Genomic DNA, 27,119 nt, shown 5'->3' on the forward strand with positions numbered 1-27,119 from the left:
ATACCAACCTAACCATCTCTTTCAACTTTCTGTCCCCTTACCATGCTGTACCTCCCTCACAGCACTTTAGCTCTTGAAACTTGACATTCATTTTGTACATGCTTATTTTATTGTCTCTCTGAGTGTGAGCTCCACGGAGCGATGAGTGTGTCCATCTTAAGTAGCACTCTATCGATTCTCAGTACAGAGCCAATGTGTTGGCACATGGTATTTAATCAGCAAACATGGTATTACACATGGTATTTAATCCATAAAATTTTCAAAGAATAGATGTTGATTTATTTAATCTGTGAGACTCTAAGCAAGTAATTTATTCTCTATTTATCTTGGATCCATCTCCTGTAAAATAACAACACTGGAACCAAGGATCTTGGGGCAGCCTTCCAGCTCTAAATCTCCATCTTCCAGGACTCTGTGGCAATCTTTTTTCCAAACAGGTACCACTGTTATGGTCAAAGGCAGATAGCACAGATTCTTTAGAGGAGGTCATGTATACAGCCCCTGAAGCAAGAGGTTCCTGGAAGTCATGCTATCTCTCCATTGAACTCATCAACATAGAAAAGGTTTTTACTGTTGCTGTTTGGTATAGAACAGATTCTTTTACTGAAAGAGCAGAGGTCCTCAGGGGTTCCTCCTCTTTGCCACACTCTCATACCCCAGTGCAACCCCAAAAACATCTCTTACAGATCTTTCTGACTCTGAGGAGCACAGCTTGAAAATTAATGGTCTAGAGAAACATTAACATTGTGTTGGAAGTCTTACTCTAATAAACCTGGTTCACAATCTTTCAAGGGCAGAGTAGAGTAACTGATCAGATGGGCTCCCAGGAATCGGGAAAAAGAGTTGGACTGACTGTTTTGGAGTTATCTGTATGGTGTGTGGGGTGTGTGTGTGTGTGTGTTGGTGATGGTAAACATTAACTCTTATTAGTTAAAAAAATACAAAATAGCAAAAGATTAACTACCTTAGATAGCACATATAGCTCCATTTGGAGTAATTATCTGCTTTATTGATTAAACATTTTAGACAACACAATTAAAGTGCTTATGTACTAGGCCTTTGCTTCCTAAAATTCACCAATTATTCTAACTTGTATTTCACATTTTAGTTTTAAAATACATTTTACCTCTGCTTTTTTCCTATAACTTATGGAATTAATAACCAAAAAATAACAGCAAATTCCATATGCATTTTTTATTAATTAAAACTAAAGAGGTTTTGACATCTAGAATTTTACAAAGGGTGGGCTTAGAGACTTATGCAAATAAAAACGAACTAAAACAATGGCAAGTTTTGTCAAAACAATAAAAAGAAGGTTATTAAGGCAAAACTCATAGTTGTTGTAACAGAATATATATCACTTCTGCAATAATTTTACAGAAAATTTTCACAAGAACTAAATAATGGTGCCATATGTCTTTAAATCTATGATCTAGTGCTTTTAATTTTGAAATACTAGTGAGCCCCATTTTTGTCTATATGTCAAACCTGTGAATATTTCTTTTTTATTTCTGTTTATATTTATAAACTGCATCGTAAGAGATTCAAAGGTTAATGTTTTACTCAGTATGAAAGTGTGGAATGTATTTTTAGTGATACTTGATGCACAAACATGAAGAATTCTGCCAATAATATAGATTACACTACAGCAGATTGCACCATTATTTATAGGACAACTGTCTGAGAAGCAAAATAAACTCTTAAAGTTGCCACCAGCATAATTTGAGATATGCTAAAGTGCACAATTCTATAGATAGATAGATAGATAGATAGATAGATAGATAGATAGATACATGGATACATAGATAGATACATAGATAGATACATAGATAGATAGATATAGATGAGTTGTAATTATATTTACAGCAAGCACCTTAAGTGACAATGACCACATAGATTATTGAACTTGCAAGCATGTGTTAGCTTTTCTTGGGGATACAAGATCAATGAGTTATACTGGCTGGCCTCTATTATGCATGTTTTCTAATATACCTTGATAATGAAGTGAAAAAGGATATCTTCATGGTATTTGTCACTGATTAAAATCTCTTAAGCAATTTTGTAGCTTTAAATAATGTCTTCTTAATATGTGTGTGCACACACACGCATGTATGTATACAATGACTGACCAGCCTCTTATATCTGAGATTTTTAACTTAGTATTTTCTCATAAAGCATTTCGCTACACATATATATTTAATAGTCATGTACATCAAATACAATGCAAATTCAGTTGTGAAATGTATGTTTATTGCCTATGATCTAAAGCTTTTTTTAGTAGCAATAGGTAAAATAAAAGCAAAAAAGAAAATCCGCGGACTGGAAAGTGGGGAGGTGCTATGGTAAAGAAGTGTGAATACTCACAGCATAGATTCTCCATGGCTATTGCTGAAGGCACAATCTCTCTTGCTGAGAAATCAATGAATCTTCCAAAAACTGGAAGTGTGTCCTCCTCCCACTGTTACAGGATATGCTCATCTGGTTGGTATACAATTTCAGAACAAGAGTCCCATGATCCACTCTATGAAGAAACATGTGGCAACACAAATTTCTTACAAAAACCAGTCGTGACATTATCATAAACTCCCAGTGCATAGCTCTGGGCCCATTTGGTGAGTTATTGGAAAAGAATAACTGCTCCAAGTAGTTAGTGTCACAAGATGCCCTTGCAAGACTTTTAATTTTATCAAAGAAGAGCAATCAGTTTCTTTTCAATTCACTTAAGTCTGGATACTATTTGAAACACTAAAGCAATGCTGCTATATAATTTTCCAAGTTACGTGCTCCTTTTAGTGCTATATGATTTTCCAAGTTATATCTTCACGGTGCTTGATTTAAGCAATCCCTATTGTTGGACTGCTACATTGCTTTTCTTTGTGTGTATTAATTTTTGCTTATGTGGCAGAGATTTATTAAACATATTTGTATAAACTTTCAGTACAAATATCTATTTACCTGTGAGAATTCTAGGATTAAAGAGTATGAACTCTTAAAATATGTATATGTTCATTATTTTCTTTCTTTCCTACAGGATGGACCAATTTTCATTTAACCATCAGTAGATAAGAGTGCTTGTCTCAATGTCTCAAGAATTTATCTAATAAATCTTAGCCAACTTGATATGTCCAAAAGGGTATCTCAGTATTGTTTGATTTTAATTACTTCACTTAATAACCAGGTAGTGCATTTTCCATATATTGAATTATTTATAGTGATCTTTTAAATTATTAGTATATCCGGTTTTCTATTTTCCTTCTAATCTTTAGGATGTCTTTAGATGTGTGTTACTTTAAGTGTAGAAATTTAATCTATTTACATTAAGAGAAATTGGACATCTTATTTTATCAATAAAGTTTAGAGATCTAATTTTAAAATGGACAACAGCAAAAAATCAGGAGAGTGCTCTCACAGGTTTGTGCTTAATGATGGTAACGTAATGGGACAGCCCAATCAATCCTGTGTGCAAGGATGCCCATACTTGGTTCATCTGTCCGATTAATCACTGATGCTTTCATCAGCTTAAAAAAAAAAGGGAAGGAAAAATTCGAAGCTTTCCCCATGAGGCCATCTCCCCGTTTTCTTTAGTTGTGTAAATACCACAGGCACTTGCTCACTTAAAACTTATTTGAAGGACTTCAGTCGTGTGTGTGGTAGTAAAGTGGAGCAAGTGAACTAGACTGTCCTATCAGCCCACTGGCATTTTAAAATCAATTATTGCCACGGTGAGTCATATCAAATGTCAGTCCCACATAATATAATATAATATTACCTGAGCTGTGCTCAGGTAATAATCAGATGATTTCCAATTACTGCTAAGCGCCAAGATTTGTCTAATTTACCTCACACTTACCTGATGGGTCCCAAAGCACCACCACATGCCAGGGAGATGGGTCTGCAAAAGGCTGCAAATCTGGTTGTATGCCAGGTTAGGACAATCCCTCTTGGTGGTCTTTCTATTAGATCCAGATCCTAAAGCTAGGGGTTCTCTCCTAACATGGTGAATTAATTCCTCTTTGTTGCCTTTTATGCTAGAAAAGTTTGTTTATGAAGATAGCAGTTCACTCCCACAGTTTTACTTAACTTTCAGACTTGGGAGGAAAGGCATTGGATATCTGGGACCCTTCCTTCCCAGAATGCACATGGCTCCTTATACTCCCCCAGATTCTTCTTTTTCAGGGGCTAGAGAAACTTTCCATAAGCCAAACTCACATTACTACACAATTTCTCCAACACAAGAAGTTTCTGCTTGTCTTAAAATTTTATAACCAAGAAACACAACCGAAGTCACACTTTCTAGAACATAGGAAATTTCTTTCTTGTTGATTTTTGGCAGCTTATTTTATTAAAAGTGAAACAGCCACAAGATTTACCTTACTGATTATTCTGATTAGAATGTCTTAAATTTGAAAGACAATTTTAAGATTATTTTACAATGTATTATATGTTTTGACAACATTAATGTTATATAATTTATTAGATGGAAAATATTACAGGAAACATAATTGTATATTCAGAACACCTTATCTACCTCCTTCTTTCATTCTCTTCAGTTACGGTAATTCTTCTGAGCATCATTTGAGATGGTTCTATTTGTTCTGTTCTTACAGAGTCAGTTCATTGTCAGAGCGTGAATGCAAACTCCTTTCCTCTCTCTTGTAATGGCTTGACTTGAGGAGTTTCAGATGGCTGAAATCCGGTCTGATTTAAGCTGGGTCATTATTTCTTCTGTTCTTGAGCCACAATGTTACCAAACCAGCAAAAAAGCCCAAAATAACCAAATGGTGATTTCTAAATTAATTCCAGGAAAGTTTATGAAAAATTTACTGAATACCAGGTGCTGTGCAAAGTTCTAAACTGGCAGCGATGAAAAATGCAGGTAAAATGCCGTGTCCTCCAAAAACTGACAGTGCTTAAGGAGTAACAGTCGGCTAAATGAAAATAGGAAGAAAATTGCAAAAGAAACTCTAATTGTGGTTTGGTCTCTAATGTGTATGTGGTTTTAAACATAGTTTTTACCTCTCTGGGTTTCAGTTTCTATATGTAAAAACTGTGGAATACATTTTCAAATTTTAAAATTCTATGAATTTTTTACAGGGTAGCTGACAATTTTTACATTTTGGTGAATGGAACTTTCAAATGAAAATTATAGTTAAGATTTAAAAATTTGAAAGCTTTGGTTTCACTGTCTCTTTTAATTACTGTTACTGCTTCACTTATTCACAACCACGTAAGTTCTCATTGTTTGGTTTTTTAATATTGTGGTAAAAATATGTATGACACCAAATTTGTCATTTCCACCATATCTAAGTGTACAATTTAGTATAATTATATTCACAATGTTGTGCAAACATCACCTCTATTTCCGAAACGTTTTCATCACTCCAAATAGAAACTCTGGGGTCATTAAGCAATAACTCCCCGTTATTTCCTCCCCTGATCCTTGGTAACCTCTAATCTAACTTCTATCTCTATACATTTGCTTATTCTTAATATCTAATATAAATGAAATCACACAATATTTTTTCTTTTGCAGCTGATTAAATCACTAGGCATGTTTTCAAGTTTCATCCATGTTGAAACATGTATTAGAAATTTCATTATATGACTGAATAATATTTCACTATATGGATATGTATACACACGCCTGCACACACCCACACTTTTTTAAATCCATTTAACTGTTGATGGACACCTACAATATTTCCATCTCTTGGCTATTTATTGTGGATAACGCTGAAAGGGATATTGCTGTACAAGTATCTGTTTGAGTCCCTGCTTCCAATCGCTTTGGGTATATGCCTTGTAGAATTCTGGACCATTCAGTAATTCTATATTTAGCCCACTGAGAAGCCATTAAACTCCTTTCAATAGTGGCTACACCATTTTATATTCCCACCAGCGGTTCACATGGGTTTCCATTCCTGCACATCTTGGATATTTGTTATTTTCCATTTTTTGGATAATAGCCATCCTAATGAGTGTAGAGGAGTATCTCATTATGGTTTTGATTTGCATTTTCCTCATTATTAGTGATGTTAATAAACTTTTCATGTGCTTGTTAGCAAGCAATTGGTACATCTTCTTCAGAGAAATGTCTAAGTATTTTGCCCATTTTTAAAGCTGGGTTTTTTGTTGTTGTTGTTGTTGAGTTAGGAGTTCTTTGTATGTTCTGGGTATCAAACTCCTGTTAGATATGTGATTTGCCAGTACTTTCTACCATTCTGTGGATTTGCTTCTCACTTTCTTGATCATATCCTATGATGCATAAAACTTTGTAATTTTAATGAGGTCTAATTTTTCTATTTTTTGCTCACTTGTTTCATTTTATTGCTTATGATTTTGATGCCGTATACAGGAATCCATTGTGAACTTACAGTTATGAAGATTTATACCTATGTTTCCTTGTAGAGTTTTAGGATTTTAGCTATTATATTGAGGTCATTGATTCATATTCGATTAATTTTAGTATATGGCATGAGGCAGGGGCCCAAATCCACACTTTTGCATATGAAAATCCAGTTGTTGCAAAATCATTTCTCCCTTTCTTTGCAGATTAGCCCTAAGCTTGAGTACTTCTTCAACACTTGTTTGTACTGAGCTGTACTAAGCCAAGAAATATGCCATAGGTGAAAGCACAGGGTCTTCTCAAGTCTGTTATGGGAATAAGTATGGCTTCTAAATTCCCTACACTACATATGTATTTTTGAATGTCCTGATTTCCCAAAAAATTTGCCCCCAGCATTATTCCCTGGCATGGACAATTTATTGTGTATCTCAGCCATAATCTTTTGCCCCAGGTGACTGTGGTCTGTTCATTAGCTTTATAATACTTTTCTACACTGAGTTCAGTGTTAAATGAAATGAAGATAAGGACCTTGCATCAGTAGTTCTGGTAGCCCCTAGGCAAGTGATAAAGATATAACCAATTATTTGTGAATAATATCCACTTTACTCCCTCCAGAACCTGGGACCAGGATCCCACCTTGGAAACACAGGCCACTAAGTCAATAAAGGAGTGGGACAAGGCCAATACAAAGTTTTCCTATATGTAAGTTGCTTTATTTTTGACTTTTAACTGAGCTTAAAATCTCAGCTGAAGTTTGAGTAAAGATTATTAACCCAAATGGAGGGCTGATTAAAAAAAATTTTTTTCATTATATAACCTCATCTTAGTTCCTATTTTTATTTTTTCAAGGGCTTTTAAAATACTTACATATCTTTATCTAATTTATTTTCTATCTACTGGAAAGTGTCTGTAGCCCTGAATTCTTGAAATAGACATTTTTCAGAGCCAAGAACTTTCTGGATGATTTTTGGGTCTGCAGTTACTTAAATAATAAGTTGCTACTCATTTATATATTTTTCTCCGATGTATTTCTCTCCTTGTCAGACCAAATTAAAGAGAGTAAAACAATAACTAAGCTAATAGATGAATAATTAACAATGATATTTCATGTCCAATGTCTGCTAACCTGTGATCATTCTAAGTAGTCGGCAGAAGGTTTGCCAGTTACAGTGGTTTATTTTAAAAAGCGTCAGTTTTGTCATATTTGTTATATTTTGTGGCAAATAGGCAGTCAGAACATTGGTGTTTGTGGATTATGGATGAATTCTATAAGTAATACCATTCATTTTCACATTTCTAGCCTACACCTATTCCTATATGTTATATATATATACACACACATATATATACTACTTTAATTAATCTTAACTAAAAATTAGCCTGTATTCTATTTGCTATTGTTAAGTGAAGTGTTTCTTTCTTGTTTTCTCCAAAAAGTTCTAATTTGCATAGATTTCCAGGACAACACTGTTCTTTACTTACAAATGCCTGTATTTCTATTATTTCTGATATGCCCTCAAGGGTTTTAATTGATGAAATAAGTCTTTTTCTTAATGTCATTTACTATGTTGATTTTTTTTCAATATTTCTGCCATTCATTAGAATTTTATTCTACTTATTCCCAGAAAAAATTTTACACTTCACAGGCTAAAATGATATACATGGATGGGCTCTATAATGCTTTGGAATGCTCTGGTTAGCTACATTTTTTGAAGTTTTGCTCACTAAAAAATGGCATGAGAATTTAAAAGTTATATTCTTAGCTTTAAAAAGTCAGTCAAAATTCTTTCAGACACATGGTCCATTTCTAATACTCAGGACAGATCAGGAGGGGGTGGTAGGCAGAAACTGGAAGGAGATTATTCATTGGTACAGAACAGTTGATGAGATCCTGATTTGCCCACAGAAGACGACAGACTGAAAGGTAGCTAATAACATCACTGGAGCTGGAAACTGAGACATGATTTAACAAATGATTGACACATCAGGGCTAGGAAAGAGTCTACCTTTTAACTGGGGTTCTAACCAGGGTTCTCATCCTAAAGCTTAAATAAATTAGATATAAGAGAAACCTCCTTTACTAAACAAAACCCGGAGATCCAACATTTCAGCATCGTAAGAAGAAGCTGGAGGAGGATGAGGTCAGTTCACTAATCTGCTCTGACCCTGTTTCTCCTTGATATTTTTCCCATTTGGTTCCCTCACTCGGATTAACACTGTTACCTTCACACTGAGTTATTCCATTTTCATGCTCTGGTACAGTACAGAAAGAAATGCTGTCTCATGGGTTTTCAAAGCACAACGAAAATGGCTTTAATATTAACAAATAAGACTATAAAGAAAACAAATATATGGGCTCCTACTTGCCATGTGTAGGTTTATTAATACCTCGCTATAATGAAGGCTATTCCAATGTGTACACGTTTTATCCATCTCTGTCTCCAGTGTCAGAGCTGCGATACAGCTTCACCATCACCTTGTCTGCATTTCCTGCTTTCCCATTCCCAGGTTGCGTTCATGTCAAAGTTGCCAACATACCTCCAGCGAAAAAGAATTTAATGCAACTGGTAATGCTAACCCTTCTACTCACTATTAACCCAAATGTTTACATTGCATATTTTAGCCTTCCATAATTTTCACTTTGTGTATTTAAATGAGCATGTACAAATGTTTAGCTCTCAATTGTGAATTTTCTCACTTAAAAATCACGAGGCTATGCAGAAAGATGCAATTCCTTCTTCTTTTCCCCTCTCTTTATTTTATATTCTTTAAGTCTGATTTAATCTGTAAGTTTGATTTAACTCCTGAAGTCTGATGCAGACATTGCCATACCCAGTCTTCCCATTATTTATGGCTTCTTGCTGAGGACACTGGCTCTTTACATTTTGTTCATTTTCTTTCAGAGAGTCTATGAGATTACTTTGAAAATATTTTTCTTGGAAGCATTTTTGAAGTTTTTTTTCTCTAGTTGTGAATGAATCATCTGATTTCTGCTCTTTATTTAAACATCATTTCAAAACTTAATCTCCATAAGACTAAAGAACATTCTGTGTGATAGCAGACATTTTCTGCACAGAATGACAAAAGGGAAACAAAGTATTGTTATAGTAACTAGGACTTTTAATCATGTTTATTTGTATGTTTGTGAACTTCCTATTTCACCGCAAACAACAGTCCAACATTCTGTGTAAACTTCTTATTCATTAGTTTAACATTTAATTATTTTAATGTGAATTAAATTATTCAAAAATGTTTATTAGATGCCCACAGTCGGCCAGGCCCTTTTCACACACTTGGCATTTGTTATACAACAGACAGAAGCCTTGTTTTTATTTTTGTGGCAGGTGGTGAAGGAGAACAACAAATTTAAGATATACATTATATTATGCCAGAGTATATCTGTATATTAACGTTATATGTAATAAGAGTCTATGTGGAAAATAAAATGGGCCAGTAAAGCAGGGCAGTAGACAAATCAAGTGCTAGGGTGGAATGGGCAAATTAAAATATTAAATAATGTTACCACCATAGACCTCTCAAGGAGAAAACATTTGAGTCAAGATTTCAAGGAGCAAGAAAATTAGCCAAACAGATGTCAAGAAGAAATCCTTCCAGCTATCCAGCTATAAAAAGCAGGCCAAGCAAGTATTCTGTTATTTCAAAATAAATCACCACAAACAGTAAGTTAAAACAATACCCATTTCTTATCTCACACTTGTATAGCTCAGAGGTCTGGGTAGATGTGACTGGGTTCTCTGTTTAGAGTTTCATCAGGCCAAAAGCAAGGTTTTCGGCAGAGTAGGCTATCTGGAGGACCTGGGGAAGAATCTACTTCCCAGCTAATTCAGGTCACTGGTAAAATTCAGTTTCTCATGGTTACAGGTAGAAGTCAACATTGGAGGCCAGCAGGGGATCACAATCAGCTCCCAGAAATCACTCTTAGTTCTTCCAGGCAGCCCATGCCATTCCAGTGGCAGAGAACCTTCCCTGTGACAAACCTCTCTCATGTTTTAGATCTCCCTGGCTTCCTCTTCTGCTACCATCCAGAGAAGACTCTCTACCTTTAAAGAGCTCATGCAATAAGGTTAGATCCACTTATATAGTCTTCTTTTTACTTAATTCAAAGTCAACTGATGATTAGCCTCAATTACATTGCCAAGATCCATTTATTCCAGGTAATGACACATATTCATGGATGTGATCTCTCATCATAATCAGTCCTGGGATCAGGGTGAGATATTTTGGGAAGGCATTTTATAAGTCTGCCTACCACAGGCCCTAAGGCAATGATATTCCAGGAACATCAAGAAGACACAGGTAGCTGGAGAGGAGAGTATGAGGGGGTTCCGAGAGGTAATAAGCGACCCTTATGCAGGGTCTGCAAGGTGTGGGGAAGAGTTCATGGAGGTAATGGAAGATGCTCACATGCGGTGCTGTAGGTTATCTTAAGAACTTTGAATGTTATATGGAGTGAAATATGGAGCCACAACAGGATTTAGGATAGAGATTTTTTTTTTTTTAATGTTTTAAAAACTTAGTTATTAACTTCTATAATACACACAAAAATATAGTTGAAAACTTTTGCAGTATTAAGATAAGTTTTTTTTTTATTTTTTATTTTATTTTATTTTATTTTTGAGACGGAGTCTCACTCTTATTGCCCAGGCTGGAGTGCAATGGCACGATCTCTGCTCACTGTAACCTCTGCTCCCCAGGTTCAGGCGATTCTCCTGCCTCAGCCTCCTGAGTAGCCAGGATTACAGTCATGTGCCACCATGAAGGGCTAATTTTTTTTTATTTTTAGTAGAGATAGGGTTTTGCCACATTAGTCAGGCTAGTCTTCAACTCCTGACCTCAGGTGATCCACCCACCTCAGCCTCCCAAAGTGCTGGGATTACAGGCGCGAGCCCTGTCGCCCAGCCAGGACGAGTTTTAATAGGGATTACCACATAATCCTTTTAATGAACTAAAACAACAGAAATTTATTATCTCACTGTTCTTGAAGTGCTGGCCAGAAGAACAAAATCAGAGTCACTGGGTCAAAATTAAGGTGTCAGCTGGATCACACTGCTTCCCAAAGTTCTGCGAGAAAGCCCATCCCATTTTTCTTCCAGCTTTGGATAGCAACCCCATGGTCGGGCTTATGGCTGCATCATTTCAATCTCTGCCTTTGTGGTCCTGTCTTTTCTTTTTTTTTTTTTTTTTTTTTTTTTTTTAAATTTATTTATTATTATTATACTTTAAGTTGTAGGGTACATGTGCATAACTTGCAGGTTTGTTACATATGTATACTTGTGCCTTGTTGGTGTGCTGCACCCATCAACTCGTCATTTACATCAGGTATAACTCCCAATGCAATCCCTCCCCCCTCCCCCCTCCCCCCTCCCCCCTCCCCATGATAGGCCCCGGTGTGTAGATTTTAAATACTTTTCTTACTTGAGGACAAACCATTGCACCGAAGAACAAAGTATATATATTTTTCTTCTAAACGTTGCTGAATATTTTATAATAATAAGTAGCTTTTAATTCTTTTAATTTATTTTTATATTAGCATTAGAAATAAACATTTAAACATTTCTTTCCTGAAATGGAACCATCAGAGAATTTTTTTAAAAAATTATGTTCCAATGGAAGCAGATGATCATTTATAAAGCAAATACATTTGACACATTTGGTACTCAAGAGAAATCTTTTCAGACTTCATGATCAAATTCTGTCAAATTTTCTAGTCATTTCCTTTATAATTTGTTTTTATAGTTGCTTTTTATTTGATTAAATGTTAGTAACAATTCTGATGAAAATTGCAATGATCATGACAGCATTGAGGAGTGCTTACTAAATTCCTGCACTCGGCAGACATTTTTCTCAGTGCTTTACTTCTTTAATTCATCAGTCATCACAAAAATCCCTAGAGGTAGCAACTATAATTTTTTCCATTTTATACATGAGGATAGTGGGGCATGGAGAGCTTAAGAAATCTGATCTGGAAATGCTAATTTGTTTCACTGTTGTAACTATTTTACTATATACATGTACAACATAACATCATGTTGTATACCTTAAATACACACAACAAAATTTTATTTTTAATATAATAATAATAATAATAAATCTATTCTGGGTCTCACAGCTACCATGACACACTAAGTGCAATGAACATGCAACATCACATTTAAACCTTACAACTCTTCACACATACTATATGAGAAAGGTACTATGATCATTACTATTTTTCAACAACAACAAAAACACACTAAGCTATATGGTTGTTAGGTAGCTTTTTCACACTCATATGGTTAAGTGGCAGAGTCTGACTTGAGTTTATGCCCTCTGGCTCTAAGGCCTGGGATCAATAACCCCTGTTAACATTTCTTGTCTTGAGAACACAGAAGTCTGGGCTGAGCCCACCTTGAACTAAGGGGCGGGTCAGCAAACTTTTCATAAAAAGGACCAAATGGAAAAAAGACACTATAGGGGCGGAGCAAGATGGCCGAATAGGAACAGCTCCAGTCTCCAGCTCCCAGCACGAGCGACACAGAAGACAGGTGATTTCTGCATTTTCAACTGAGGTACTGGGTTCTTCTCATTAGGGAGTGCCGGACAATCAGTGCTGGTCAGCTGCTGCAGCCTGACCAGCGAGAGCTGAAGCAGGGCGAGGCATCACCTCACCTGGGAAGTGCAAGGGGGAAGGGAATCCCTTTTCCTAGCCAGGAGAACTGAGATACACAACACCTGGAAAATCGGGTAACTCTCACCCCAATACTGGGCTTTACCAAGGGTCTTAGCAAACGGGCACACCATTATATCCCACACCTGGCCGGAAGGGTCCCACACCCACGGAGCCTCCCTCATTGCTAGTACAGCAGTCTGCGATCTAACAGCAAGGCAGCAGAGAGGCTGGGGGAGGGGCACCCACCATTGCTGAGGCTTAAGTATGTAAACAAAGCCCCTGGGAAGCTCAAACTGGGTGGAGCTCACAGCAGCTCAAGGAGGCCTGCCTGTCTCTGTAGACTCCACCTCTGGGGACAGGGCACAGCTAAACAACAACAACAACAACAACAACAAAAAGCAGCAGAAACCTCTACAGATGCAAATGACTCTGTCTGACAGCTTTGAAGAGAGCAGTGGATCTCCCAACACGGAGGTTGAGATCTGAGAATGGAGAGACTCCCTGCTCAAGTGGGTCTCTGACCCCTGAGTAGCCTAACTGGGAGACATCCCCCACTAGGGGCAGACCGACACCCGACACCTCACACGGTGGAGTACACCCCTGAGAGGAAGCTTCCAAAGCAAGAATCAGACAGGTACACTTGCTGTTCAGCAATATTCTATCTTCTGCAGCCTCTGCTGCTGATACCCAGGCAAACAGGGTCTGGAGTGGACCTCAAGCAACCTCCCACAGACCTACAGCTGAGGGTCCTGACAGTTAGAAGGAAAACTAACAAACGACACCCACACCAAAACCCCATCAGTATGTCACCATCATTAAAGACCAGAGGCAGATAAAACCACAAAGATGGGGAAAAAGCAGGGCAGAAAAGCTGGAAATTCAAAAAATAAGAGTGCATCGCCCCCTGCAAAGGAACACAGCTCATCACCAACAATGGATCAAAGCTGGACGGAGAATGACTTTGACGAGATGAGAGAAGAAGGCTTCAGTCCATCAAACTTCTCAGAGCTAAAGGAGGAATTACGTACCCAGTGCAAAGAAACTAAAAATCTTGAAAAAAGAGTGGAAGAATTGATAACTAGAATAATTAATGCAGAGAAGGCCATAAACAAACTGACAGAGATGAAAACCATGACACAGGAAATACGTGACAAATGCACAAGCTTCAGTAACCGACTCGATCAACTGGTAGAAAGAGTATCAGCGATTGAGGATCAAATGAATGAAATGAAGCGAGAAGAGAAATCTAAAGAAAAAAGAAGAAAAAGAAATGAACAAAGCCTGCAAGAAGTATGGGATTATGTAAAAAGACCAAATCTACGTCTGATTGGGGTCCCTGAAAGTGAGGGGGAAAATGGAGCCAAGTTGGAAAACACTCTTCAGGATATCATCCAGGAGAACTTCCCCAACCTAGTAGGGCAGGCCAATATTCAAATTCAGGAAATACAGAGAACGTCACAAAGACACTCCTCGAGAAGAGCAACTCCAAGACACATAATTGCCAGATTCACCAAAGTTGAAATGAAGGAAAAAATCTTAAGGGCAGCCAGAGAGAAAGGTCAGGGTACCCACAAAGGGAAGCCCATCAGACTAACAGCAGATCTCTCGGCAGAAACTCTACAAACCAGAAGAGAGTGGGGGCCAATATTCAACATTCTTAAAGAAAAGAATTTTCAACCCAGAATTTCATATCCAGCCAAACTAAGTTTCATAAGTGAAGGAGAAATAAAATCCTTTACAGATAAGCAAATGCTTAGGGATTCTGTCACCACCAGGCCTGCCTTACAGGAGACCCTGAAGGAAGCACTAAACATGGAAAGGAACAACCGGTACCAGCCATTGCAAAAACATGCCAAAATGTAAAGACCATCAAGGCTAGGAAGAAACTGCATCAACTAACGAGCAAAATAACCAGTTAATATCATAATGGCAGGATCAAGTTCATACATAACAATATTAACCTTAAATGTAAATGGACTAAATGCTCCAATTAAAAGACACAGACTGGCAAACTGGATAAAGAGTCAAGACCCATCAGTCTGCTGTATTCAGGAGACCCATCTCACACGCAGAGACATACATAGGCTCAAAATAAAGGGATGGAGGAAGATCTACCAAGCAAATGGAGAACAAAAAAAAGCAGGGGTTGCAAATTAGTCTCTGATAAAACAGACTTTAAACCATCAAAGATCAAAAGAGACAAAGAAGGCCATCACATAATGGTAAAGGGATCAATTCAACAGGAAGAGCTAACTATCCTAAATATATGTGCACCCAACACAGGAGCACCCAGATTCATCAAGCAAGTCCTTAGAGACTTACAAAGAGACTTAGACTCCCATACAATAATAATGGGAGACTTCAACACCCCACTGTCAACATTAGACAGATCAACGAGACAGAAAGTTAACAAGGATATCTAGGAATTGAACTCATCTCTGCAGCAAGCAGACCTAATAGACATCTACAGAACTCTCCACCCCAAATCAACAGAATATACATTCTTCTCAGCACCACATCACACTTAGTCCAAAATTGACCACATAATTGGAAGTAAAGCACTCCTCAGCAAATGTACAAGAACACAAATTATAACAAACTGTCTCTCAGACCACAGTGCAATCAAACTAGAACTCAGGACTAAGAAACTCAATCAAAACTGCTCAACTACATGGAAACTGAATAACCTGCTCCTGAATGACTACTGGGTACATAACGAAATGAAGGCAGACATAAAGATGTTCTTTGAAACCAATGAGAACAAAGATACAATATACCAGAATTTCTGGGACACATTTAAAGCAGTGTGTAGAGGGAAATTTATAGCACTAAATGCCCACAAGAAAAAGCTGGAAAGATCTAAAATTGACACTCTAACATCACAATTAAAAGAACTAGAGAAGTAAGAGCAAACACATCCAAAAGCTAGCAGAAGGCAAGAAATAACTAAGATCAGAGCAGAATTGAAGGAGATAGAGACACAAAAAACCCTCCAAAAAATCAATGAATCCAGGAGTTGGTTTTTTGAAAAGATCAACAAAATTGATAGACTGCTAGCAAGACTAATAAAGAAGAAAAGAGAGAAGAATCAAATAGATGCAATAAAAAATGATAAAGGGGATATCACCACCAACCCCACAGAAATACAAACTACCATCAGAGAATACTATAAACACCTCTACACAAATAAACTAGAAAATCTAGAAGAAATGGATAATTTCCTAGACACTTACACTCTCCCAAGACTAAACCAGGAAGAAGCTGAATCCCTGAGTAGACCAATAGCAGGCTCTGAAATTGAGGCAATAATTAATAGCCTACCAACCAAAAAAAGTCCAGGACCAGATGGATTCACAGCTGAATTCTATCAGAGGTACAAGGAGGAGCTGGTACCATTCCTTCTGAAACTATTCCAATCAATAGAAAAAGAGGGAATCCTCCCTAACTCATTTTATGAGGCCAACATCATCCTGATACCAAAGCCTGGCAGAGAGACAACAAAAAAAGAGATTTTTAGACCAATATCCCTGATGAACATCGATGCAAAAATCCTCAATAAAATACTGGCAAACCAGATTCAGCAACACATCAAAAAGCTTATCCACCATGATCAAGTGGGCTTCATCCCTGGGATGCAAGGCTGGTTCAACATACGCAAATCAATAAATGTAATCCAGCATATAAACAGAACCAAAGACAAAAACCACATGATTATCTCAATAGATGCAGAAAAGGCCTTTGACAAAATTCAACAGCCCTTCATGCTAAAAACGCTCAATAAATTCAGTATTGATGGAACGTACCTCAAAAGAATAAGATCTATTTATGACAAACCCACAGCCAATATCATACTGAATGGGCAAAAACTGGAAAAATTCCCTTTGAAAACTGGCACAAGACAGGGATGCCCTCTCTCACCACTCCTATTCAACATAGTGTTGGAAGTTCTGGCTAGGGCAATCAGGCAAGAGAAAGAAATCAAGAGTATTCAGTTAGGATAAGAAGTAGTCAAATTGTCCCTGTTTGCAGATGACATCATTGTATATTTAGAAAACCCCATTGTCTCTGCCCAAAATCTTCTTAAGCTGATAAGAAACTTCAGCAAAGTCTCAGGATACAAAATTAATGTGCAAAAATCACAAGCATTCTTATACACCAGTAAAAGACAAACAGAGAGCCAAATCATGAATGAACTCCCATTCACAACTGCTTCAAAGAGAATAAAATACCTAGGAATCCAACTTACAAGGGATGTAAAGGACCTCTTCAAGGAGAACTACAAACCACTGCTCAATGAAATAAAAAAGGACACAAACAAATGAAAGAACATACCATGCTCATGGATAGGAAGAATCAATATCGTGAAAATGGCCATACTGCCCAAGGTTATTTATAGATTCAATGCCATCCCCATCAAGCTACCAATGACTTTCTTCACAGAATTGGAAAAAACTGCTTTAAAGTTTATATGGAACCAAAAAAGAGCCCGCATTGCCAAGACAATCCTAAGTCAAAAGAACAAAGCTGGAGGCATCACGCTACCTGACTTCAAACTATACTACAAGGCTACAGTAACCAAAACAGCATGGTACTGGTACCAAAACAGAGATATAGACCAATGGAACAGAACAGAGTCCTCAGAAATAATACCACACATCTACAGCCATCGGATCTTTGACAAACCTGAGAAAAACAAACCAAGAGAAAAACAAAAGGATTCCCTATTTAATAAATGATGCTGGGAAAATTGGCTAGCCATAAGTAGAAAGCTGAAACTGGATCCTTCCCTTACTCCTTATACAAAAATTAATTCAAGATGGATCAGAGACTTTAAATGTTAGACCTAATACCATAAAAACCCTAGAGGAAAACCTAGGTAATACCATTCAGGACATAGGCATGGGCAAGGACTTCATGTCTAAAACACCAAAAGCAATGGCAACAAAAGCCAAAATTGATCAATGGGATCTAATTAAATGAAAGAGCTTCTGCACAGCAAAAGAAACTACCATCAGAGTCAACAGGCAACCTACAGAATGGGAGAAAATTTTTGCAATCTAGTCATCAGACAAAGGGCTAATATCCAGAACCAACAAAGAACTCAAACAAATTTACAAGAAAAAACAAACAACCCCATCAAAAAGTGGGCAAAGGATATGAACAGAAGACATTTCTCAAAAGATGACATTCATACAGCCAACAGACACATGAAAAAATGCTCATCATCACTGGCCATCAGAGAAATGCAAATCAAAACCACAATGAGATACCATCTCACACCAGTTAGAATGGCGATCATTCAAAAGTCAGGAAACAACAGGTGCTGGAGAGGATGTGGAGAAATAGGAACACTTTTACACTGTTGGTGGGATTGTAAACTAGTTCAACCATTACGGAAAAAAGTATGGCGATTCCTCAAGGATCTAGAACTAGAAGTACTATATGACCCAGCCATCCCATTACTGGGTATATACCCAAAGGATTATAAATCATGCTGCTATAAAGACACATGCACACGTATGTTTATTGCAGCACTATTCACAATAGCAAAGACTTGGAATCAACCCAAATGTCCATCAGTGACAGACTGGATGAAGAAAATGTGGCACATATACACCATGGAATACTATGCAGCCATAAAAAAGGATGAGTTTGTGTCCTTTGTAGGGACATGGATGCAGCTGGAAACCATCATTCTCAGCAAACTATCACAAGAAGAGAAAAACAAACACTGCATGTTCTCACTCATAGGTGAGAACTGAACAATGAGATCACTTGGACTCGGGAAGGGGAACATCACACACCAGGGCCTATCATGGGGGGGGTGGGGGCGGGGAGGGATTGCATTGGGAGTTATACCTGATGTAAATGGCGAGTTGATGGGTGCTGACGAGTTGATGGGTGCAGCACAGCAACATGGTACAAGTATACATATGTAACAAACCTGCACGTTATGCACATGTACCCTAGAACTTAAAGTATAATAATAATAAAAAAATAAATAAAATAAAAAAAATAAATAAATACACTATAAACATTAAAAATAAAAAAAAAGGACCAGATGGTAAATATTTTAGGCTTTGCAGGTGACACAGTGTCTATCACAACTACACAACTCTACCATTGTAGCAAGACAGCAGCCATATACAATGTATACATCAGCAAGTATGTATGTTGAAGTGGCTATGTTGAAATAAAACTGCTCACTAGTTCCCCCTTATCTTAGGGAGATATGATGTAATACCCCTGGTGGGTAACTAAAGCCATGGAGTACACAACCCAGTTGCAATCAGTCAGAATGTATTTCTGTTCATGTCTTCTGCCCACAAATTTAATACCTTTTCCATCTTAACTAAGCACTTCTCATGCGCTGTGGCTATCACTTTGGCAGTTTGAGGTGTGACAGCAAAACTAGTGTAACTGCCCAGTGGGTTTATCTTGCCTGCTGCCCAGATAGAACTGATTTATCAAGACAGGAGAAGTGCGATAGAGAAAGAATTTAATGCAGGCAGAGCCAGCTAAATGGGACACCAGAGTTTTATTATTACTCACAACAGCCTCCCCCAAAGTTTGGAGGCTAGGGGTCTTTAAAGATCATTTGGCAGGCAGTGGGCTAAGGAATGGGGATTGCTGATTGGTTGGATTGGTGATAAAATCATAGGGAATCAAAGCTGTCGTCTTGTGCTGAGTCAGTTCCTAGGGGGGACCACAAGAACAGATAAACCAGTTTACAGGGCTGGGTAGCTCCAGTTGATCCATCAGAATGCAGGGTCTGAAAAGAACCTCAAACACCAATCTTAAGTTTTATAATAATGCTATTATCTATAGGAGCTGAGGAAGTTAGTAATTTTGTGGCCTCCGGCCGCATGACTCCCGGGCTACAATTTCTAATCTTGTGGCTCATTTGTTGGTTTTACAAAATCTGTCTCTAAGCAAAAAGGGGGTTTGCTTCGGGGAAGGGCTGTTATCATCTTTTTTTCAAAGTTAAACTGCAAACTAAATTCCTTCTAAAGTTTGTTCACCCTACACCCAGGAATGAACAAAGGCAGCTTGGAGGTTAGAAGACAGACAGAGTTGGTTAGATCAGATCTCTCTCACTGTCAGAATTTTTTCAGTTATAATTTTTGCAAAGGCAGTTTCATTAGCACAAGTTTCTGTTGCCTTCTTCACAATTTAATAGATAGAAGATTCATTCTTACTATAGATCTTAGCAACCTCAGCATACAAACTTTTTTCTTTCCTTATGAAGTCAAGAACTTTCACCTTTTCACTTAAAGAAAGCACTTTATGGTTTCTCTTTGGCATATCTGAACTGTCAGCATCACTACTTGTGATGGTTAATATTCGGTGTCAACTTGACTGAATTAAAGGATGCTGAGATGGCTAGTAAAGTATTGTTTCTGGGGATATCTGGGAGGGTCTGCTGGAGGAGACTAACATTTGAGTCAGTGGACTAGGAGAGGAAGACTCGCCCTCAGTGTGGGTGGGCACCATCCACTTGGCTGCCAGAGCAACTACAACAAAGCAGGGGGAAGAAGATGGGATAAGTTTACTTGCTGAGTCTTCTGGCTCCCTTTCTTCTTCCAGTGCTAGATGTTTGCTCCTGCTCCTCCTGTCCTTGGACATCAGACTCCTTTGTACTCTGGGACTTGCACTAGTGACTTCCTGGGGACTTTTGGGCCTTCAGCCACAGACTGAAGGCTGTACCATCAGCTTCCCTTGTTTTGAGGCTTTCAGATGTGGACTGAGTCACTACCAGCTTCTCTTTTACCCTAACTTGCAGATGACCTATTATGGGACTTCGCCTTGTAATCATGTGGGTCAATTCTCGCTAATAAACTTCCTTCTATATATACATATATCCTACTGGTTCTGTCCCTCTGGAGAACCCTGACTAATACATTAGTCTTGTGCTTTGGGGCCATTATGAAGTAAATTAAGGATTCCTTGAACACAAGCACTACAATACTGTGACAATCGATCTAATAACTGAGAGGGCTCCTAAATGACTAAGGAGCGGGTGCATAGACGGTGTAGATCCTCTGAACAGAGGGAAGACTCAAGTCCCCAGCAGGATGGGATCTGAGGGCACAAGATTCAGCCATACTACTCAGAATGCTATGCAATTGAAAACATATGACTTACTTTATTTCTGGAATTTCCCATTGAATATTTCCAACCCAGGTTGATTGCAGGTAACTGAAACCATGGAAAGCAAACAGAAAAAGGGGGAATTACTGTATTTACAAAAGTAGGCAGTGGGCCAGAATTTACCCTTGGGCAGCTATTTGCTCACTTCTGCTTTACAGCACAGATAATTAACAAATTACCACTGCGTGCAAACGGTATGAAATAATATTTTTAATACAATGTTGAGCAAAAGGCCAGGTGCAAAGGAGCAAATGCTGTTCAAATTCATTTATATAAAATTCAGTAACAGGCAAACCTGACCTATGGCTATAAATGTAGGAATAGTGATTCCCTTTGTGCAGAGGTAGTGATTAAGAAGGGCCAAAACCAAGACATCTGAGATGCTCTCAATATTCTAGTTCTTCACATGAACATAAAAAGGGGAATAGCAGTCACTGGGACCTCCTTGAGGGTTCAGGTTAGGAGGAGGGAGAAGATCAGAAAACATAAGTATGGGATGCTATGCTTAGTACCTGGGAGGTGAAATAATCTGTACAACAAATCCTTGTGAGGTGACACGAGTTTATCTATATAATAAACCTGCACATGTAACCCTGAACCTAAAACAAAAGTTAAAAAATATATTCTAGTTCTTGGCATGGGTGATGTTTATATGATTTCACTGTGTGAAAAATTAATCAGTTGGTTTAGATTGTGTGCACTCTTTAAATGTATATTTCTTTTTTTTTTTTTTTTCCTGAGACGGAGTTTTGCTGTGTCGCCCAGGCTGGAGTGCAGTGGCGCGATCTTGGCTCACTGCAAACTCCACTTTCCAGGTTCATGCCATTCTCCTGCCTCAGCCTCCCGAGTGGCTGGGACTAGAGGCGCCTGCCACCACGTCCGGCTAATTTTTTGTATTTTTAGTAGAGACAGGGTTTCACTGTGTTAGCCAGGATGGTCTCGATCTCCTGACCTTGTGATCCGCCCACCTCGGCCTCCCAAAGTGCTGGAATTACAGGCATGAGCCACTGCACCTGGCCTGTATATTTCAATATAAAGTGAAAACACAATTTTAAAAAGCTGAAAAACTGAAAAACTATAATAAACCTGCTCAATTATCCAGTATAATATATTGAATAATATACACTAAAATGAGAATGTAGAAAATGCTGAGGGCAAGGGTGGTGGAAGAAAACTGAGGAAGCACAAGATTCTCATAATAAAAATAATAGCTAACACATACGAGCGTTTAATAGTTGCTAGGAGTTGTGCTAATTGCTTTACAAATGTTATGTGAGCAACCCCAGGCTACAGCCCTAAAAGATAGTATCAACGATGTTTCCACAGTTGAGGAAGCTGAGGCACAAAAAGGTTGAATACCTTTGAAATAATCGTGAAGCTGATAGTAGAGGAAAAGAATACAAACCTGAGTCGAGTGAAATAATAAGTGAAAAGAAGAGAAGAAGACACTGAGCATGACTGGAGACTTGTGGAAAGTGAACACTAGACCCCACTTAGGAAAATGCAAGTCGTTTTAGACAATTGGAATGACAAAAACTCCTAGGCAATTGTGGATGAGAAACTGTAAGCAGCGGTGAATCCATATGGGTCTGCAGCAGCCTTAATTCTTGCCTCCTCAGAAGGAAGAGTTCAACTGAGAGGCATAAGGCAAGAGGGAGAGAGGGAGAGAGGGAGGGAGAGAGGGAGAGAGGGAGAGAGCGAGAGAGAGAGGGAGGGAGGGAGAGAGAGAGGGAGGGAGGGAGGGAGAGAGGGAGAGAGAGAGAGAGAGAGAGGGAGGGAGGGAGGGAGGGAGCAAGGGAGGCAGGGAGGGAGGGAGGGAGCAAGGGAGGCAGGGAGGGAGGGAGGGAGGCAGGGAGGGAGGGAGGGAGGGAGGGAGGCAGGGAGGGAGGGAGGGAGGGAGGGAGGGAGCGAGGGAGGCAGGGAGGGAAGGAGGGAGAGAGGGAGAATGGGAGAGAAGGGAGAGAGGGAAGGAGGGAGGGAGGGAAGGAGGGAGGGAGGGAGAGAGGGAGGGAGAGAGGGAGGGAGAGAGGGAGGGAGAGAGAGAGGGAGAGAGAGAGACCGAGACCGGGGCAAATTTTAGAGCAGAAATGGAAACTTACTAAAAATTTTAGAGCAGGAATGAAAGGAAGTAAACTACACTTGGAAGATGGCCAAACAGACAACTTGAGAGATTCAAGTGCAGGATGTGACCTTTGGCTTGGGGTTGTATACACTGGCATGCTTCTGGGGTTGCATTACTTCTTCCTTTGATGAGGGCTGCCCACATGCACAGTGGCCTGCCAGCTCTTGGGAGGGTCTGCATGCACCAGGTGTTTACTAAAGTTGTACACAGGCTCACTTGAGGTGCTTTTCCCTTACCTGTCCAGTGTTTCTAGAGGAAGGTCATATTCCAGTTACACTCCATTTTGCCTGTTAGGGCACATGCGTGAGCCACTCACCCAGCTCCTGATATCTTATTGGGAAGATGCTGATCACCGTCTATCTGTTGGGAGACTGCCTTTCCCTGGCATAGGCTGCCACCAATTATTATTTTAGAGAGACGTTTTTACAACCACCTAACCATCAATTCCAGGTGGGGGCAGGGCGTCTTCTGCCCTGCTCATGTCTGACTAGATATCAACTCTAACAACACCATGTATTTGTAGTAGACAATTTATATTTGACAGTCAATTTCTTTTTGTGCAGCAAACAACATAGCAACCCCCACACTATCACTGGACCATGAAGAAGAAGAAATTATCCAGAAACCCCATATCATTGATCAAATTATTCAAGAATACACATTGATCTTATTCTGAGAGTTTGTCATCTGAACAAGTTCCTAATTGTCTCATATCTCTCTTTATGCAGTCACTAGTAAGAACACAACTTCACAATCTAAAATACCTTCACTACTGTCCTCACACTACTATTAAGAGACACAAGAGACACCAAGAGACACACATGACTTAATCTCATTTAATCATCATACCTATACATCTATGCAGTTCCATATTTGAAAACAGCAGACTTTTTAGTCCTCCCTACCTGAATTTTTCTTTGAGATATTTGTTCCTAATTTTTATCAGATCAGAAAGAACCACCCAGCCTGCACTACCTAAAGAGGCTTTCCTCACAAGTCACTTACTAACTTGCCATGGTTTAAATCTCAATTGTTGCATATGTCACTCTCTGTACTTACCTGTTTTCTTATTTCTTTATTATCTGAAACTCTGACTGTAAGATGAGCTTAATGAGGCCAGACAGTTGTCCTATTTAGCCCTGTATTGTACTTTTCAAATTATCAGGCAGTTATCTGGGTTCAAGAATTCAAATATTTCTTGAACACATGTGTGAATGAATGACGATCCTAAATAGTCAATCCATAGGTTTGTAGTCTTTCTAGGTATATAGACACTTTTGAGATTTTTCAATTTTATCAATTACTTGCCATCCTGAAGATTTGAGTAATAAAAGATTTTTTTAGGGATTATAAAGTCTTTGGCAATTAATAAAGACAAGTACTCACAGGTGGTGTTTAGTCATTGTTCTCACTGGCAGTTGGAACCTTGGAAGAGAAAAGAATATGTGGGAATAAAAATATTGGGCATGAAAATGGAATTTTAAATATGTGCATTTCAAATTATGACTCAAGGTACCAGACTGATACATCGTATCCCTTGCCAATAAGCTATGTCATTTGTATGGGAAAAGTATTGTTCCAAAGATATACAGCTTGATAATGAGGGATTTAAACAGAATTTGTAGACAGATGGAAAAAAAATACTTCTGGCTAAACATATGAGTCTAGTCTCTATGCAAATAGTAAGTTTAACATGGCAAGAAAAATGGAAGAGGTGGTCAGAGATTCACAGAAGGAAACAATATAAACTGATACTGAGTACAGATAGGCAATTTAAATTTCAGATACATACTTAGAAGAAGACAATAGATAATTAATAAACTGGAGGGTTCATCACAGCACTGCTCACATTGTCCTCCAGGAATCAACACATTTAGATGAAGTTAGGCTGAGTATTAGAATGTGAAAAGGAGAAAGCATGCAGGACTTCAAAGAGACATTTTAGGAAAGGAAGATGAGGGAGAGAAGTGAGTTCCTGGTCAAAAAACATACAGGCATACAGGAAAATTCATGAACCTAACCCTGAAATCATCCTAGAGAGACCATAGGTGAAACAAAAGTGAAAGGGAAACTAAAAATAGCTTATTGGAAGGTCCTACTTCGCCAGATGAAGGAAACAGTGTCATCAAAAGAACAGAAGAACTGTTAAAAAAAAAATCTACGTTAAATCTGTGGATTAGAAAATAGCATTGTATCCATGTTAATTTCTCCCTTTTGTACTACAGTTATGTAAGAGGATGTACTTATTCTGGGGAAATGCACACTGAAATATGAGTGGTAAAGGGGCATCATGTCTGCAACTTACTCTGAAAAGGTTCAGGAAAACTCTGTTTTTGCAGATACAAACATACATATGGATATATGTATTTTTATAGTACTGCCACATTCTTTGTTTCAAATTATGTCAACATTTAAGAAAATAGAGTACATAATTAAGAGATTTTTTAAAACCTGTTCATATTTTACAGCATGATGAGCATTATGATTGTGAACAATTTTTTTCACTTATTTGAAACTCAGCTACAAAATGAATGTGATACTTATTTGTAGATTTATTGTGATGACGAAATGGAATTGTACTGTGTTTTGTAAATTATAAAGAATAGTGTTAACAACATTGCCATTATTATGAGCATGATGGAAATTTTAGTAGGCCTGGAGGCAAGATAGAGTAGCATTGGGGAATTTTCACTCCTAAGTTTCTGCGTGAAGTATTTTTCAGCTGAAAGCAATTTTGCCCTATGTGGTAATCACTTAATCTCTCTAAGAATAGAATAAATGACTAGGAGAACCTAATTCTGAAGATAATGGGGGAAATTTATAAAACAAAAGTAAAAAAAACCAATAAAACTTCTACGTTGGAAAGACGAACAACAAAGAATTTGGGAAATATGGGAAAGGAAAAGGATAGGTATCCTCAAACTCAGCACAAAATTTCAAAATTAAGCCCAAATTTACAAAACAGTTTAGATTTTGCAACATAAAATAAGATTATTGGAAATGACATATGCTTGGCAATGTGTGCACCACAGCCCTGTCTGTACAATCTCAAGTTATCTAGATGAGGAAGAGTGATATAAAGGAAGAGTGATATAAAAGTCTGACATCAAGAAATGCATGTAAGTAACAGATCTCTCAGCACTTACTATAAGCCAGGAAATATGAGGTGCAGAACCCCAAAGACAAAGAAGGTGGATCTCGGCCCTCACAGAGCTTGCAGTCTCATCATCATTTCATACACGTACAATAGTTTTTATATGCTTTTATTTCCAGATTTAATAGACAGCTTCAAAAATATTTATTTTTTCCATGTTTCACACTCAAATAATTTTAAATCACAAAAATGAGACAATATGTGCAAATTTAAAAAAGAATATAGGAGAAAAAAATGAAGACTTTGCTGAAACAATCTAACTGTATTACAAATATGGGACATAACCTCACTGAAGTGGGTGAGAAGAAAGGAGGTACTGATCTAAGCAACTTCAGACTGACGATATACAAAAAGACAAAAAGAAATTGACACAAACACTAGAGTTGTTAAAGTTGTTTCTCACAGGGATAAGGGTTAACTTCTGAAACCACTGTATATACATATGAGATTGACAAGTAAGTAAGTGGATGGTGGACAGCTTTTCATCCTGGAGCAGGAGGTTAGAGATAAGCAAGAGGGACAGGTTAGAATAGACCATGCTGTACTGGATTAGAGTTTGAGACATCAATATTAACTCTCGTTTAATTTATGATAGATACTGATGGTCAGATACAGAATATAGACATGTAGATATAAGTGGGTTCTATGTATGTACATTTCCCAGCTCTATCTGTTG

The 27,119-nt window shown here is 38.1% G+C and overlaps 1 long non-coding RNA gene across 1 annotated transcript in view; it reads right to left on the minus strand.

Annotated features, from left to right (window-relative positions):
* Positions 1 to 27,119, minus strand: part of LOC141408968 (uncharacterized) — a 182,516-nt gene that overhangs the window by 5,137 nt on the left and 150,260 nt on the right. The window contains exon 4 of the long non-coding RNA XR_012426854.1: positions 2,365 to 2,521. This is a non-coding gene — a long non-coding RNA (uncharacterized lncRNA). The remainder of the gene's footprint in view (positions 1 to 2,364; positions 2,522 to 27,119) is intronic.

This window comes from Macaca fascicularis, chromosome 17, assembly GCF_037993035.2.
Source record: "Macaca fascicularis isolate 582-1 chromosome 17, T2T-MFA8v1.1".
Taxonomy (NCBI): domain Eukaryota; kingdom Metazoa; phylum Chordata; class Mammalia; order Primates; family Cercopithecidae; genus Macaca; species Macaca fascicularis.